The 17,412-nt window shown below is 37.5% G+C and overlaps 1 long non-coding RNA gene across 1 annotated transcript in view; it reads left to right on the forward strand.

Moving 5' to 3' along the window:
• Positions 1-16,890, forward strand: part of LOC139934941 (uncharacterized) — a 28,187-nt gene extending 11,297 nt beyond the window's left edge. The window contains exons 3-5 of the long non-coding RNA XR_011785738.1: positions 11,403-11,561; positions 13,113-13,223; positions 14,172-16,890. This is a non-coding gene — a long non-coding RNA (uncharacterized lncRNA). The remainder of the gene's footprint in view (positions 1-11,402; positions 11,562-13,112; positions 13,224-14,171) is intronic.
• The last annotated feature ends 522 nt before the right edge of the window (positions 16,891-17,412 follow it).

The following is a 17,412-nucleotide window of genomic DNA, read 5'->3' on the forward strand; positions in this document are numbered from 1 at the left end:
GTTATATTAAATTTAAGTTGTGATACATGAAGTGTGGGCCTTGGACACTACTGTTTACCGAAAGTGTCCAATGCTTTCAAATAGCCAGTTTTAGAGATTACTTGAACTGCATGTTTCATGAAAGTTAGCAGATTGTTACATTCAGGGGTATATGGACTACCCCAAGTCAAACTGAGTAACTATGGTAAAATAAAAGAATTGTACTGGTTAGTAATATGCTTCTTGGAAGAAAATACTTTTGAAGGTTCATTATACAAATAGCTGTTACAATTATCAATATGTTTATTCTGCGTTAAATTCAATATACATGTAGATTCCCAAAAATTTAGTACCGTTTCCCTGAGCTAAAGGAGAATAGACGAGAAAGTGTAGTTTCGCGGATAGTATATGAGCTGAAGGCGAGTAGAATGCGGTAACGAATTTACATTAGGATTAGTCTATTCTCTGACTTAAACTTTTGTCATTGATTATGTTTCAGTTAAATGGTTTTCTCAATAATAAGTGTACATTCATAAGATTACTGATATGCAAACATATTTATATGCTAATCTACTGGTCAGCATTCATTTGGTGTACGATCTTCTAAGAGAACAACATGCGGACCAAGAGAGGCCATCAGCAAAGCTCGATACTACACATGCGGACCAAGAGAGGCCATTAGCAAAGCTCGATACTACAGAGTCTGTAGCACGTTCAAATACATGTTTCGTCTCTTTCAACTCGCGAGAACTGGCATCTTCATCAAAAGACGGCCATCATCTCACATTATTGTTACCATTGTGATTCTAAAGTAAATTCATCTTGCTATTGATTAGATTGTCTATCATAGCTTTTACAGATTATGTCTTTATAGTATAGTGTGACGACTTTTTCAATATATCCGGCCTAGTTGTTAAAGGCACTGGACACATTTGGTAAGAAAGACCAGTATTCTCACTTGGTGTATCCCACAACACATGTATGCTTAAAATAACAATCAGTGAAACTTTGGGCTCAATTTGTCATCAAAGATATATAAGAAAATAATGGAGCCATTCCCCACAATGTTTGTTACTATCAACAGCTATCCATTGCTCATTAACAAGTCAGTTTTTATGCTAACAATTGTTTTGAGTAATTACCAATAGTGTCCAGTGCCTGTAAGGTTCTTGTTAGTAGTTATGTTTATTGCTACAGTTTAAACTCTGTTTTGTTTAAATTTGTCACTCTGTAATTTTGTTTAATCAAGGGAGGTTTACAATACAGAGGACAATCATAATGTCCATACCTACTACCACTTGTCCATTCATTGTGAAATAATTTTAAATTGATATTACTCAAATGAGATACTCCTTGAGGTACACATTTAAGTTAAAAAGTGAGGCAGGATATGGAAATTATTCCATATCAGTGTACAGTGTATGTTTCCTTATTTTTATCTAACTGTGTGTACTTTGTCAAACATTATCCATCCAGTACAATGCCAGTTTGCTCAGTTCACAATTAAATTATTTTAACTGGAAAGTGTTTTGGTAATTGAAAGATAACATGTTTTAAGCTGTGTTTTGTTGGACATCATATCTCTTTTGTTTGCAGTTGAGTGTAGATTCACAAAAATAATCTACACTTTCATCAATATAGTTTATTTCATTTGAAATTAAAGAGCGCTGAATTCAAGTTCTGGTGGTTAATCATCGGAATGTGGGTTCAATTCTTATCATGGCACTTGTGTTCACACAGGGGTATAAATGGGTACCTGTGAGGTTAGGGGTACGTTGAAAAGCCACTAGCACCTTACTGCAGCTTAGGGCTGTATACCCTGGGGAGCTGAGACGGACTACAGGAATAATATTGGCCCAATGACGAGGTCACTTATGTTAAGCGCATTGATACAGTTATTGTAAAATGCGCTAAACACTAAAAACTAGTTTGTATTAAAAAGGAACAGACTGAGCAAACTTGTACTGGCTAATACAAAATATAAATTGATTTGAGAACATTTTTTAGGCCTTGTGAATTGTAATGCACTGGATACGTTTGGTAAGTTAAAAAATAGTATTCTTACTTGGTGTATATCCCAAAATATGCCCAAAATAACAAAACAGTAAATTTTGGCTCAATTGGTCATCGCAGCTGCAAGAAAATAATGGAGCCGTTTCTTCCAATGTTTTTTATTTTTATTACTATCAACAGGGAAAACAAGTCAGTTTTTATGCTAACAATTATTTTGAGTAATTACCAATAATATCCAGTGCCTTTAAGGTTTCTGTTAAGGGTTCTGTATTGGTACAGTTTACTCTGTTAAAACTTGTCACAGTTTAATATTGTTTATTCAAGGGAGTTTTAAAATATAGAGGATAACGTCCATATCCTACCACCACTTTTTCATTCATAATCAGAGATAATTTTGTATTGAATTTACTCAGATGAGATACTCCGTGAGGTACACATTTAAGTGATAAAGTGGTGGCAGGATATGGAAATCTTTCCAAGACAACAGTGTACAGTGTATGTTGCCTTAATTGTGTCTAATTTTGTGTACTTTGTCAAACATTATCTAGCCAGTACAATGCCAGTTTGCTCAGCTCACAATTAAACTATTTTAAATCAAAATCTTTTGGTACATCAAAACTTTTTTAAGCTGTGTCTTGTTGGACAATGATCATATTTTTTTAATCTTTTAATTTGGGAAGACAGCTATTTTCATGTTGAACTATTCACTTTAGTCTGTAACATATTGACAGTTGAGTATAGATTCACTAAAATAATGTACACTTTTATCAATATAGTTTATTTCACTTAAAATTAAAGAAGCTTGTCGTGGTAAGAGCGTCAAATTCAAGTTCTGGTGGTTAATCATCGGAATGTGGGTTTGAATCTTATCATGGCGCTTGTGTTCACACAGGGGTATAAATGGTCACCTGTGTGAGGGTAGGGGTTGAAAAAAAGCCACTTGCACCATACTGCAGCTCAGGGCTGTATACTCCATAGAGAGCTGAGAAACCTTAAAGGATTGTTACTGGCATTCGGTGATCCCCGGAGCGTTCTATTTTCACTCGGCTTTGATCCCCGGAGCGTTCTATTTTCACTCGGCTTTGCCGAGGGAAAATAAAATGCTCCGGGGATCACCTCGGGAATCATAGTTTTAACCGTAGCACCCGAAGCAGTCAATATTTGTATATTGAATTTACTCAAAATTGTGATACGCCTTGTGGTAAAAATAAGTGAAAAAGTGGTGGCAGGATAAGGAAATTATTCCAAGATTACAGTGTATAGTATAAGTGTTTCCTTATTTTTATCTAATTTTGGTTACTTTGTCAAACATTGTTGAGTACAATGCCAGTTAAAGGCAGTGGACACTATTGATAATTGTCAAAGACTAGCCTTCTCACTTGGTGTATCTCAACATTTGCATAAAATAACTTACCTGTAAAAATTTGAGCTTAATCGGTCATTAAAGTTGCGAGATAATAATGAAAGAAAAAAACACCCTTGTCATACGAAGTTTTGTGTGTTTAGATGGTTGATTTCAAGACCTCAAGTTCTAAATCTGAGGTCTCAAAATCAAATTCATGGAAAATTACTTCTTTCTCGAAAACTATGGCACTTCAGAGGGAGCCGTTTCTCACAATGTTTTATACCATCAACCTCTCCCCATTACTCGTCACCAAGAAAGGTTTTATGCTAATAATTATTTTGAGTAATTACCAATAGTGTCCACTGCCTTTAAGTTTGCTCAGTTTACAATTAACTATTTTAAATGGAAAGTGTTTTTGTATATCGAAAGATAACATGTTTTCATCTGTGTTTTGTTGGACAATGATCATGTTATCTTTTAATTTGTGAAGACAGCTATTTATCAAGTTGAACTATTCACTTTAGTTTGAAACGAATTGACAGTTGAGTGTAGATTCACAAATTAATCTACACTTTAATCAATATAGTTTATTTCATTTAAAATTAAAGAAGGGTGTCGTGGTTAAGAGCGTCAAATTCAAGTTCTGGTGGTTAATCATCGGAATGTGGGTTTGAATCTGGTCATGGTCACTCTGGGGTATAATGGGTATCTTTGAGGGTAGGGGTTGAAAAGCCACTAGCACTATGCTCCAGCTCAGGGCCATCCATAGAGAGCCAAGAAAGATTAAAGGAATGTTATTGGCACAATGACGTGGGCACTAATGTAAAACGCATTGATACAGTTATTGAGAATTTTGTTTAGGCCTAATGAATTGTAAGGCACTGGACACGTTTGGTAATCTAATTGTGAAAGACCAATATTCTCACTTTGTGTATCCCAAAATATGCAAAAAATAACAAACAGTGAAAATTAGGGCTCAATTGGTCATCGAAAGTGCAAGAAAATAATAAAGCCGTTTCTACCAATGTTTCTTTATACTATCAACAGGGAAAACAAGTTATTTTTTATGCTACCAATTATTTTGAGTAATTACCTAGAACGTCCAGTGCCTTTAAGGTTTTTGTTTGTGGTTCTGTGTTGGCACAGTTTACTCTGTTGAGCTTGTCGCTCTTTAGGCCTAATTCTGTTTAATCAAGGGAGTTTAAAAATATAGATAGGATAATGTCCGTATCCTACCACCACTATTTCGTTCATTATGAAATAATTTTATATTGAATTTACTCAAATGAGATATCCCAAGATTACAGTGTAAACAGTACAGTGTAAATGTTTGTTTCCTTGTTTTTATCTAATTATGTGTACTTATCAAACATTATTGAGTACAGTGCCAGTTTTCTCAGTTTACAATTAAACTATTTTAAATGGAAAGTTTTTCGGTATAGCAGTATCGGAAGATAACGCGTTTTCAGCTGTGTTTAATGGACAAGGATCATGTTATCTTTTAATTTGGGAAGACGGCCATTTTCAAGTTAAACTATTCACTTTAACGAAAGTAGTCTGTAGCGAATTGACAGTTGAGTGTACATTCACTAAAATAATCTTTACTTTCATCAATATAGTTTATTTCATTTAAAATTAAAGAAGGGTGTCATGGTTACGAGCGTCGAATTCAAGTTCTGGTGGTTAATCATCGGAATGTGGGTTCGAATCTGGTCATGGCACTTGTGAACACCCAGGGGTATTTTATGGGTCTGTGGGTAAGATGGACGCGTACAGCCCGCTGGGATATTATTCTGTAAAAGCATTGTGCACGAGGCCATTAATTGGCAGTTTTTGATTTTTATTTCAAGAGGTTTACTTTCTCTAAACCATAACAGTTTGTTGGATACCTATCTTTCTGAAATGAATAAATCAGTACCAGTATGTAATTGTAATTTTAAAGTTTTTTTTATAGAAAAGTAATAGTTTGAAATCAACAGAAGATATTCTGGGACAAGGAGTGGGCCTACATGTTGTGTAATTGTAAAACCTGAAATGAAATTTAAATTGCAGTACCGAACTTAAATTATATGTGTTTATTTTGTAATTTCCTATTCTTATTTTTCGACGTTTGGTTTGCAATTAAAGCCTCCAGTATAGGTGAACTGGTTGAAGTTGAACTATTTAAGTATTTAAACAAGTGACTCGTGACTCTGACTCGGACTTGACCCAAATGATTCGTTACTCGGACTCAGACTCAAACAAGTGACTCGGGACTTGGACTCGACCCAAGTGACTTGTGACTCATGACTTGGACTCCGATTTGACATAGGTGACTCGACTGCAACACTGCCTAATTGTATCTAATTTTGTGTACTTTGTCAAACATAATCTATCTGGTAAATTTGCAGTTTGCTCAGCTTACAATTGAACTATTTTAACTGCAAAGTGTTTATGTAAATCAAAAGATTACATGTTTATGCATCCAACGTTAGCTGGGTGTGGCACATTGAATCTCGCACATTGTAGGCCAACACTGAAACAAAATTTATACTCCTGCAGTTCTTGCCCTCCTTTTTGGCATATAAAACCTAACTTAGTCTCATCATCTACTTGGGGTTTTTCTTGTTCTGTTTTCTTCGCCATAACCAACAACTTTTCCTCTTGTGTCTCTTTTCTCAAATGCTCTGCGGACGTTATGTTTTTACTGCCCTCTCTACTCTACCAGTTGTTCCTGGCTACACTGCTTGCAGGGTTGTCAAATGCACCCTGGTATAACCATGGAGCTATAGCTCCATGGTATAACTAACTCCACTACAACAGTCTTGACTTCCCTGTCAGGGCATGCAAAAGACTATCTATCTCTGCAAAACCCTGTATGAACTTTTTGTCATAGGACGCAAGGCCAAGAATTCGTCAAACTCTTGGGGACAGGTTTACCTTCTGTAGTCTATACAGAAACGCCTTTGTACAACATTGGCAGCCCATCACAGGCTATACGAGGGTTCTATCACACCTCTTTTCTTTATGTCAACAACCTGTCTTTGTATCTCTCCTAAGGCAGTCAGAGTCCCATCTTGGTCTCTGTTTTACTGGCCTTGCATCTCCAGTTGTTATGTGGTGTTTCAAAACATCCGTCCTACCTATATCTTGACCCCCACGTCTTCGAACTCTACTAAACACCTCCTGACTGGAACAGCTTACTCGTTTTGTACATTGTCTGCACTTCTTGTAAATGAGTCTAGTAAATGCAAAGACAAACCCTGCTTTGGCTCACTAGCCTCATTTGCCTTTTTTTTTTAATTGCATCATGTTCCACAGTGGAAATTAAACTTAAACCTACGGTGATAGTTTTTCGAGCCACTACGGAATCATCTGGTTCCCTACTCTACAAGTGATCTGGCTAATGCTACTCTCTTCCTTTATCTAACACTCTAGCCTATTTTCTTGTGATAAATGTCTGTCCTCATGAGCTTTCTCCACTGAGCCACTCTGTCCTGGCTTGTTATGTTTAACTCTTTAAACAATCCAAGCACAGCGGTCTTCATTTCTTTCTCTATTTCTCTGAGAATTGAGTAGATCCAATGGCAGCCTCAGCGGTTTGCTCATTTGAGTCCCTCGATTGGAAGCTTGATGAAGTTACGCAAGTAATGAGAACAACTGTCATGGGGTGATCAACTTGTAGGCGTTGTTTTGTGATGAGGCATGCTAGTTTCGGGGTATGTTGGTGAAGAGAGAGACAACGTGTGCATAAAAACTTACAACAATGTCCGATTGACTGAGGTAGATGGTGACGATATGACCTCGGTTGGTAACGTGATGCTGTGTGAGGCAGCTTGAGACTAATGGAGAGATAGGAGCTGGTTGGGGATCTTGTGCTCGATGGTCTGGATAGGGTTTCTTGGTAGTTGTCTTTAAGTGTCTGTTGAGAGAATCTCAGTCGCCTTGATGTTGGTAGTCGGAGGTGGACATGACCACAGTGGCGTTACCCATGTTGGCTGACGTGTGGATGAATTGGTCTTTAGGTATAGATCAGATGGCGGCATTTTATTGCTTGTGTGTGTTAGGTTTTGGTAGCTTAGAATTCTTGATGGTTTGATGGATCTTGATTCGGACTTTGTTAGGATTAGGTTTAGCGGTAGGATTAGGGTTAGGATTAGGGTTAGGGTAAGGGTAGCTTTGATAGTGGATGTAAGTTGTTCAGGTGTTGTAGGAACTGATGAAGTGTTGTCCAGGCCATTGAACACAAGATCACCAACCAGCTCCGATCTCTCCATCAGTCTCAAGCTGCCCCACAAAGCATCACATCACCAACCGAAGTCGGTTCGTCAACATCATTAAGGACATTCACCTCAGTCAGTTGGACATTGTTGTAAGTTTTGATGTAGTCTCTCTCTTCACCAACATACCCGCGAAAGAAGCATGCCTGATCACCAAACAACGCCAACAAGCTGATCCCTCCATAACAGAACACACAAGCCTCACTCCTCAACAATTCAACAATCTACACCACTTTCAGTCTCTCTTTCATTTCTTAAACTGTGTTACCTAAGACATTCTAGTCCTCTACATAGGTCAGCAGGATTTCCCACTGCAACCCTCTCATGACCTTTTCCGTAAGTCTCTTAAAAGTAGCTGGGTCATTACAGAGCCCCAAATGCATACATTTCGATATGTATAGTCCATTTCTCTCAACAAGTTCGGGCTTCTGACAGATTCATTATCTAAAGTAAACTGCTAATATCTCAACGCTAAATCTAGTGTTGAGAACCACTCACACAAGGGTAAAGAAATGTCTCACTCTTTGGTTGCGTCATCAACCACAGGAGTGTATCGCTTTTTGGTTGCCTTATCAACCATAGAAATGTCTCACTCTTTGGTTGTGGCATCAACCACAAAAATGTCTCACTCTTTGGTTGCGTCATCAACCATAGAAATGTATTGCTCTTGGGTTGCGTCACCAACCACAGAAATGTATTGCTCTTTGGTTGAGGCATCAACCATAGAAATGTATCGCTCTTTGGTTGCGGCATCAACCACAGAAATGTATCGCTCTTTGGTTGCCCTGTCAACCACAGAAATGTATTGCTCTTTGGTTGCGGCATCAACCATAGAAATGTATCGCTCTTTGGTTGCGGCATCAACCACAGAAATGTATCGCTCTTTAGTTGCGGCATCAACCACAGAAATGTATCACTCTTTGGTTGCGGCATCAACCATAGAAATGTATCACTCTTTGGTTTAATTGCGGCATCAACCACAGAAATGTATCGCTCTTTTGTTGCGGCATCAACCACAGAAATGTATCGCTCTTTGGTTGCGGCATCAACCACAGAAATGTATCGCTCTTTGGTTGCGTCATCAACCATAGAAATGTATCGCTCTTCGGTTGCGGCATCAACCACAGAAATGTATCGCTCTTTTGTTGCGGCATCAACCACAGAAATGTATCGCTCTTTGGTTGCGGCATCAACCACAGAAATGTATCGCTCTTTGGTTGCGTCATCAACCATAGAAATGTATCGCTCGTTGGTTGCGGCATCAACCACAGAAATGTATCGCTCGTTGGTTGCGGCATCAACCACAGAAATGTATCACTCTTTGGTTGCGGCATCAACCACAGAAATGTATCGCTCTTTGGTGGCGTCACCAACCATAGAAATGTATCGCTCTTTGGTTGCGGCATCAACCACAGAAATGTATCACTCGTTGGTTGCGTCATCAACCACAGAAATGTATCGCTCTTTGGTTGCGGCATCAACCACAGAAATGTATCGCTCGTTGGTTTCGGCATCAACCACAGAAATGTATCGCTCTTTGGTTGCGGCATCAACCACAGAAATGTATCGCTCTTAGGTTGTGCCGTCAACCACAGAAATGTATCGCTCTTTGGTTGCCCTTTCAACCACAATAGTGTATCGCTCTTGGTTGCCATGTCAACCACAGAAACTTCTATCTCTTTGGTTGTGCCGTCAACCACATAAATGTATTGCTCTTTGGTTGCCCTTTTAACCACAATAGTGTATCGCTCTTGGTTGCCATGTCAACCACAGAAATGTCTCATTCTTTGGCTACACGGTCAACCACAGAAATGTATCGCTCTTTGGTTGCCCTATCAACCATAGAAAAATCTCGCTCTTTGGTTGTCATGTGTCAACCACAGAACTGTATCACTCTTTGGTTGTGCTGTCAACCACAGAAATGTATCGCTCTTTGGTTGCCATGTCAACCACAGAAACATCTTTCTCTTTGGTTGCGCCATCAACCTCAGAAATTTCTATCTCTTTGGTTGTGCCATCAAACACAGAAATGTCTCACTCTTTGGTTGCCCCGTCAACCACAGAAATTTCTATCCCTTTGGTTGCCCTGTCAACCACAAAATGTCTCACTCTAGTATTGCTCTGTCAAACAGAGACATTTCATTCTCCTTGTTTGCGCTGACAACCACATAAATTTTTATCTCTTTAAATTTGGTTGCACTGACAACCACAGAAATGTCTATCTCTTTGGTTGTGCAATCAACCACAGCAATTTTCTTTCTCTTATACTCTGGCGGTTTTGGTCAAGTCGATGATGTGACAAGTTTGAGACATTTTGCATATCTCATGCAACATTCAGGGGTACCGAATATTATCTGTATGGCAGGACATAGTTCTTTTTGGGCTTGATTTTTGTAATCTTGTTTTCGTTTAACTTTTTTTCGTTTAACTTTTTGCTGTAATTTAATTTTAGTGTCTGTTGATGTTATTCTAACATTGTTGGTTACAACAAAGGGTTTGAGTAGTGGGTGTATGTAGTTGAAGCTAATTGATTTCAAGCTATAACTTTTCTTTGTCACTGTATTTTTTTATTTTTTTTTTCTAGTTTATAGACACTGGACACCTTTGGTAACTGTCAAAGACCAGTCTTCTCACTTGGTATATCTCAACATATGCACAAAGTAACAAACCTGTGAAAATTGTTAACTCAATTGGTGGTCGAAGTTGCCAGATAATAATGGAAGAAAAACACCCTTGTCACACGAAGTTGTGTGCTTTCAGATGCTTGATTTTGGGACCTTTTATTCTGAGGTCTCGAAATCAAATTCAAAATTTTTTAGTGGAAAATTACTTCTTTCTTGAAAACTACGTTACTTCAGAGGGAGCCATTTCTCACAATGTTTTATACCATCAACAACTCTCCACTGTTAATTACCAAGTTATGTTCACAATTATATTGAGTAGTCACCAATAGTATCCAGTTCGATTAATTGTTTTGTTTACTTTGTTTAGGCTTTTACTGTGTTTTTCTTAGTGGTATTTAAGGTTTTGAAAAGATTCATTGTAGGGTTTAGGTAACTATTCTTATTGGTGTAAAGATGTTTTTTATTCTGCTTAACCTTGTTAGTTCCGTCAGTCGGATTTGTGAATAAATTCCAGCAACTAACAATGGAACACACAGCAGTACAGCTTAACTTCCGAGTCCCTGCAATAAAATAAGTATTTGACCCACTGCATCATTGTCATTTTGCTGATTGCAGCATTTGCCATTATGGGAGTAAAATTGCATATGAATTTTATGGTAGGCATTTAAAAATCTGTTTAATGGATTGAGTGTCACCTAATATGTGCACTAACTGCACAATCATGGAGAAATTCATTGTATAACACTCCCAAAATGGCGCAACAAAGATTTTCCTGATCATCAAATATGAGTTCTGGTGGTTAGGTCATCGGAGTGTGTATTCGAATAAGTGGATACCAGCTAGGGTTGAGGTTGATACTGTGTATGAAAAGCCTTTAGAGCATAGGGTTGCCCAGGTTGTATACCCCAAGGGAGCTAAGACAGATTAAAAGAATGTTATGGCCAAATGACCAATGCAATAATGTAAAGCGCATTGAGACTGTTATTGTGAAATGTGCTCTATATAAGAACTAGTTATTACTACAGATATTATTATGACATCATGTGGTTTGGGTCAATAAGTTGTTTTATCATGTGTTGTAATCTTTATTTATTTTACTTATCAAATAATAAACCTCAAGGTAAACAGACTGGGCATTTTTTTTCTTTGCTCAATCCCAATATTCTTTTTTTTTACTTGTAGAAATCCTAGAGAAGATGAGATGTGCGGGAAGATGTGTAGGGAGGCAGCCCACCAGCAAGGCTTCCCCTGAAATGGCTGCTGAAGAGACTCGAGTACATAAATTGCCATAGAAGCTTTACTGTAGTGAAATATTTGCCATCATCCTGCAATACACACATGGTAAGTTGCAGTCAAGTTTGTTGTTATTCTATTTTAAATAAGTTAGCTAACGACAGGGCCCAATTTTATGACTCTGCTTACCGTAAGCACAGAATCGAGGTTATGGAAGCAGGGAATTCTGTGCTTACGACAAGCGTATTTCACGGGTTAGCGGTGAATTTTGGCTTCTGCGCGTGCGTACTCCCTGATAGGCATTCTACACTTACAAGGCTAGCGCAGACACTCGGCGCTTGCTCGTAAGCAGGGAATCGCGATCGTAAGCACAGAATTCTGCAGTAAGCAGAGCCATGAAATTGGGCCCAGTAACAAAAAAGGTTACAAACTAACAAAAAGGTTCTACTGAACTCCTGTATTTGAGATTTGCTTCCAGAGTTAAAACAGTTTTCATTTTAATGATTTTGTTGTGGCATGTTCTGGCCAAGTTTGTGCGACTGCCTAGTGCCCATCGTTATGGTGTGTGCCAACCAATAATGTCTGTAGGTATGCATGAATATATTCAGGGTATTTCATTGTCACCAATTGAATGATTTCACTGTGCACATTTTTCTTTACCAGAATGCCTTGTGCGATCATAACCCCAGCGGTGCGTTTTGGCGGTTGTAACCAATCATTTTTTGGGTTGAATCAGCCATTGGTTAATCACAGGCCAGATAATCAAAACTTTTATTGGTTACTGTCGCCAAAACGCACCCCTTGAAGTGTAACTTTGAAATATCCTATATTGCATATTTAAGTTAATCCTGTGATTGATCCATCTTATGGTGAAGACTATATACAGAGCGTACTGTAAAAAGATGCATCAAGATAGAGCTACTGGTCCCCTCTCAATGTTTTCGATCTTGCGGAATGCTAATTGCATACGGTTTTAGGTCATCATATAAAAGCATGATTCATTTGAAATGTTTTGCATCGAAACACAGGCATTTTGACACCCATGTACTTAAAACATAAATGTTTTTAATAAATGGATTAAAGGAGCACGTTGCCTTGGATCGGTTGGGCTGGTTTTGAAAAGTGTTGTAACCGTTTGTTATCAAATGCATTGATTAGAAAGATATTTTAAAAGTAGAATACAATGATCCACACATATTTGCCGCGAAATTGCGTAGTTTTCCTCTTACCTCGCGTACAAACACAGTCGGCCATTTATGGGAGTCAAATTTTGGGCTCCCATAAATGGCCGAACGTGTTATATCGCAAAGTAAAAAGAAAACCATGCAATTTCGACGCAAATATGTGTGGATCATTGTATTCTACTTTTATAACATCTTTCCAACAATATGCATTTTATAACAAACGGTTACAAACGCTTTTTATAGACCAACTCGTCCGATCCAATGCAACGTGTTCCTTTAACGTGACAGCACTCTATACCAACTGAGCTATCTAGACCTATGTCGGTGTCCCCATTTTGTACATACATCGTTTTAAACTGTCGTGTAGCCAGGGATCATATGACACAGTTGGTAGAAATGTCTACACGTTAATCTGGAGGTGGTTGGTTCGAGTCCCACTCTAGTCAATTTTGACCCGAAATTGTTTTCTTTACAGGTCTAAAAGAGACATGACAAGACAAGCACATAAGAAAATGAGATGATGGAAAACCTCTTCAGTTGTTTGTGTTCTGCTCAGATGTTGCCTACAGCGACAAGGGATGCTAAGGTATTACTGCTTAGAATTATTATAACAACAAATCTATATGTAAAACATAAATCGAACATTGAAGGGGGGGTGGGGGTGGTTGTGAGCTTTGAAAATCTCACGCATAGGTGGCCTCTGGACTTGGCATCTCTGCCATTTGCATTTTGCAAAGGGCACTTCGACAGGGGCAATGGAGACCGATGGTCTCCGTAGCCTGCATGTTAGTCCAGGCCTGAGTGCAGATGCTATAGGGAAGGTATTTTGATGGTGTTTATATAAAAACCTTTGATCAAAGTTCGTTGCATCAGAACAACAATGTCAAATCTGCATGTAGATCCTGCAAATATTATGAAAGTGCCCCATGCGAAAACTGTGTAATTTTGTCCATACATTCACGCTATTTTAACCATGTCTGATGATGTATACAAAGTCAAATCTTATTCAAACTAGCTTATGGTGGCCACTTTACAAATGCCCGGAACAACTCATTTTTTTTATGGTCAGTTGACCATATTTTTTGAACCAGGAAATCTATTGTGCTGCATCATAGGCTAGGCAGGCACCTATACCGTGCTATGCTTTGAATCCCTCATAAAAATATATAGAGGGTATTGGAATTCATGCTGTAAATCTCCCTTTTTCTGGGGGATATTGTGTAATTCCGGATTCCAGACATTTTGTCCTTAATTTACAAATGATCGAGCAGGTTACCATCACTGTATTTGGCTCAATGAGAGGTTGTCCGAATGGTAGATTATTAATATTAAATTATCATTCTTAGCCTTTGCCAAGGTTTTACGATAAATAGTGAACTCATACCTATTTTTAACACAAAACAGAAGTAACTTCATTATGTTTCCATAATAAAGCTGAGGGGGGTGGAAAGTCTTGATTACCTACAGAGGTGAGGTAACCAATAATTATTTCTACTAGTTATTTGTTTTTCTTTGATTTTTGTTTATCTTGCAGTACTTTGATAACATCTTCTCCACGTTGGGAGAGATTGATAGAGAACAGGTGATGAGGAGGGTGACTCCAGGAATGCGTCCCCATTACAATGTGAGCATGAGGCGACCACGGACACATGTTTATGCCAGACCGCAACACTGTACTAATGAAACTCAATGCATGCGTCATTCACCAAAGAGCCACTGCAAACAAGATGATGCTAAATGCTGCAAAGCATTGGTTCTTCATTTAACATCAAGATTTTCACAACAGCCACTTCCAGTCATTTCCATCACGGTTGGTGATGTGAAACCACTCAACGAAAGCCAGAAATCTCTGTGCAGTCATGGATGAACATCTACATGTATCACTGGAGGCCCATCACCACCCTATATGCCGCTCTTCAATGACTGTTATCCAAAGATGTTTTAAATTTAGAAAATAATGATCCGCACAAATACACCTGGAATTTGTTTGGTTTTCACCTGGAAATTGTTTGGTTTTCCTTGGCCGTCTTGAACTAACATGATCTGCCATTTTGTTGAAGCAGTAGTTTGACTCCCCAAAATGGCAGACCATCATGAGTTCACAAAGTATTTGGAAAACCTCACAGTTTTAAAGTACATTAGTTTAATTATCTGCTACTTTTAAATGCTAACAAACTCTTTCATAGCCCAAAACGCCCAAAAGCAATATGTGTCTCTAAAAAAAATTTATGAAATAAATTGATTGTGATTGCAATTATTGAAGCTTGAGACTCGAAAACAACAACAAGGTTTTGACAAGTACAAGTACTGAACCTGACAATTTAATGTTGCCTAATGTCTAAAGGGACACATCGCTTTTGGGTTGGGTGTTTTGAGCTTTAGAAAGTGCTTGCTATGAAATGGATGACGTCGGAAATATGTTTTAATATTAGAAAATAATTATCCACAAAAATAAACCTGGAAATTGTTTGTTTTTTCTTTTGTAACCCTCCTGAACTATAACACAACCTGCCATTTTTGTTGAAGCAAATTCATGACTCTTCAAAATGGCAGATTATTTTAGTTCACAGTAAGTATTATGGAATTTTTGACTCCACAAAACACAAAGTAAAAGGAAACCACACAGTCTTGAGGCACCTTAGTGTTGATAATTACACACAAATCTAAAAGCAATGTGTCTCTTGAAGAAGGTTTTGATGACCATGTGATTGAAATTGTTGAAATTTGAGATGTGATGAATTTTCAACAAGGTTTGATAAAAAATACAGAGTCTGTTTTATTGATGAATTATCCTACATGCCTAAAGGGGACATGTCGCTTTCGAGTTGGGTGTTACTGTTTTGGGCTTTAGAAAGTGCTTGCTTTGAAATGGATTTAGTTGAAAATATGTTTTAAAATAAAAAAAATAATGATCCACACAGATAAACATGTACCTGGAAATTGTTTGGTTTTCTTTCTATACTCTCTTGAAGTAACTTAGTCTGTCATTTTGTTGAAGCAAATTATGGACTCCTAAAAATGGCGGACTATTTTAGTTCACAAAGTAAATGGAATTTTTGACTCCACAAAACACAAAGTATATGGAAAACCACACAGTTTTGAGGCACCTTTTAGTGTTGATAATTGTACACTACTTCACAAACATGTTTCCAACCAGGGCCCTATTTCATAAAGCTGTTAGGCAGAAAACACTTCTTGACAAATTTATTTGCTAAGTAAAACTGATGTTATTTTGGGTGGAAACCTGTTTCTGTTAAAGGCAGTGGACACTATTGGTAATTACTCAACATATTTATTAGCATAAAACCTTTCTTGGTGAAGAGTAATGGGGAGAGGTTGATGGTATAAAACGTTGTGAGAAACGGCTCCCTCTGAAGTGCCATAGTTTTCGAGAAAGAAGTAATTTTCCACGAATTTGATTTCGAGACCTCAGGTTTAGAACTTGAGGTCTCGAAATCAACCATCTAAACGCACACAACTTCGTTTGACACGGGTGTTTTTTTCTTTCATTATTATCTTGGAAGTTCGATGACCGACTGAGCTCAAATTTTCACAGGTTTGTTATTTTATGCATATGTTGAGATACACCATCCGTGAAGACTAGTCTTTGACAATTACCAATAGTGTCCACTGTCTTTAAGCAATACTTTTCTGTGCTGAGCCAGTTGTTTTGCTTTTAGGCTTTATTAAATTTGGCCCAGATTCATATCATACAGGTGGGCAATTCCACACTAATGGACTAAAGGGATAACTTTGTAAAACAGGCATCTTTTTTTGTTAACCACAATCTTCATCTGCTTCTGAATGTACACAGACAAAAATACATGACAACATACTTAATTTTGTTACTACTATCCAACATTCCCTTTCCATGTCACACTTTCGTCCTCATTGGTGTGGATATTGCCCATGTACATGTAACAAATGCTTTCATAGTCCAAAGCGTCAAATCTAGAAGCAATGTTTCTCTTGGAGAAGGTTTTGATGACAATGTGATCGAAATTGTTGAAATTTTAGATGTGATGTGAATTTTCAACAAGGTTTGATAATAAGTATTGAGCCTGACTTTGTAATGATGAATTACCTCAGATGCTTAAAGGGACATGTTGCATTTGGGTTTGGTGTTTTGTGCTTTAGGAAGTTCTTGCTATGAAAAGAATCCTACATGGTTGGAAAGATTGTGACGGGGTCCATGGCGTTTTGTACACCTGAGGGGGGAATGGAACCCGAGGCAAAGCCGAGTAAATCAATACGTAAAATGAGAAATATTTCATAAAAATTAAGAACCATTAAAATATGTTTGGCCTTTCATTATATTTAAAAAAAGAGGGGAATGATAAGATACAAGTAAAAATTCCCCTATTAAATAGTATAAGTTTTCTTACACAAAGTGCAAAGGAAAGTTCATTTTCTAACATTTGGTTTCACTTTAGTTCACCTAAATTATGCTTTAAAAAGATGTCTTTTTTAAACGGTGATTATTATTAATTTCAAAAATCATTCTCATTGTTATTTTAGTTTTGCACTTAGAAACTCATTATTAAGCTTTCCAGCAAGTATCCACAATAGAAACAGTTAGTTCTACGATTTTTTTTTAAATGTTACATCTGTAATTCAGTAATTGCTATTTAGCCTATTAATATTATTTGTTAAAATAAAAAAAATAAAAAAATAGTATTTGTTTGGTAAATTGAGCGACGTTAATAAAATCATTGACCAAAAGTTTGAACTTTGTGCATGGAGTTTATTATTAGTGATGACGTTTTTCCTCAAGC

This window comes from Asterias amurensis, chromosome 3 (genome assembly GCF_032118995.1).
Source record: "Asterias amurensis chromosome 3, ASM3211899v1".
In the NCBI taxonomy this organism is placed as follows: domain Eukaryota; kingdom Metazoa; phylum Echinodermata; class Asteroidea; order Forcipulatida; family Asteriidae; genus Asterias; species Asterias amurensis.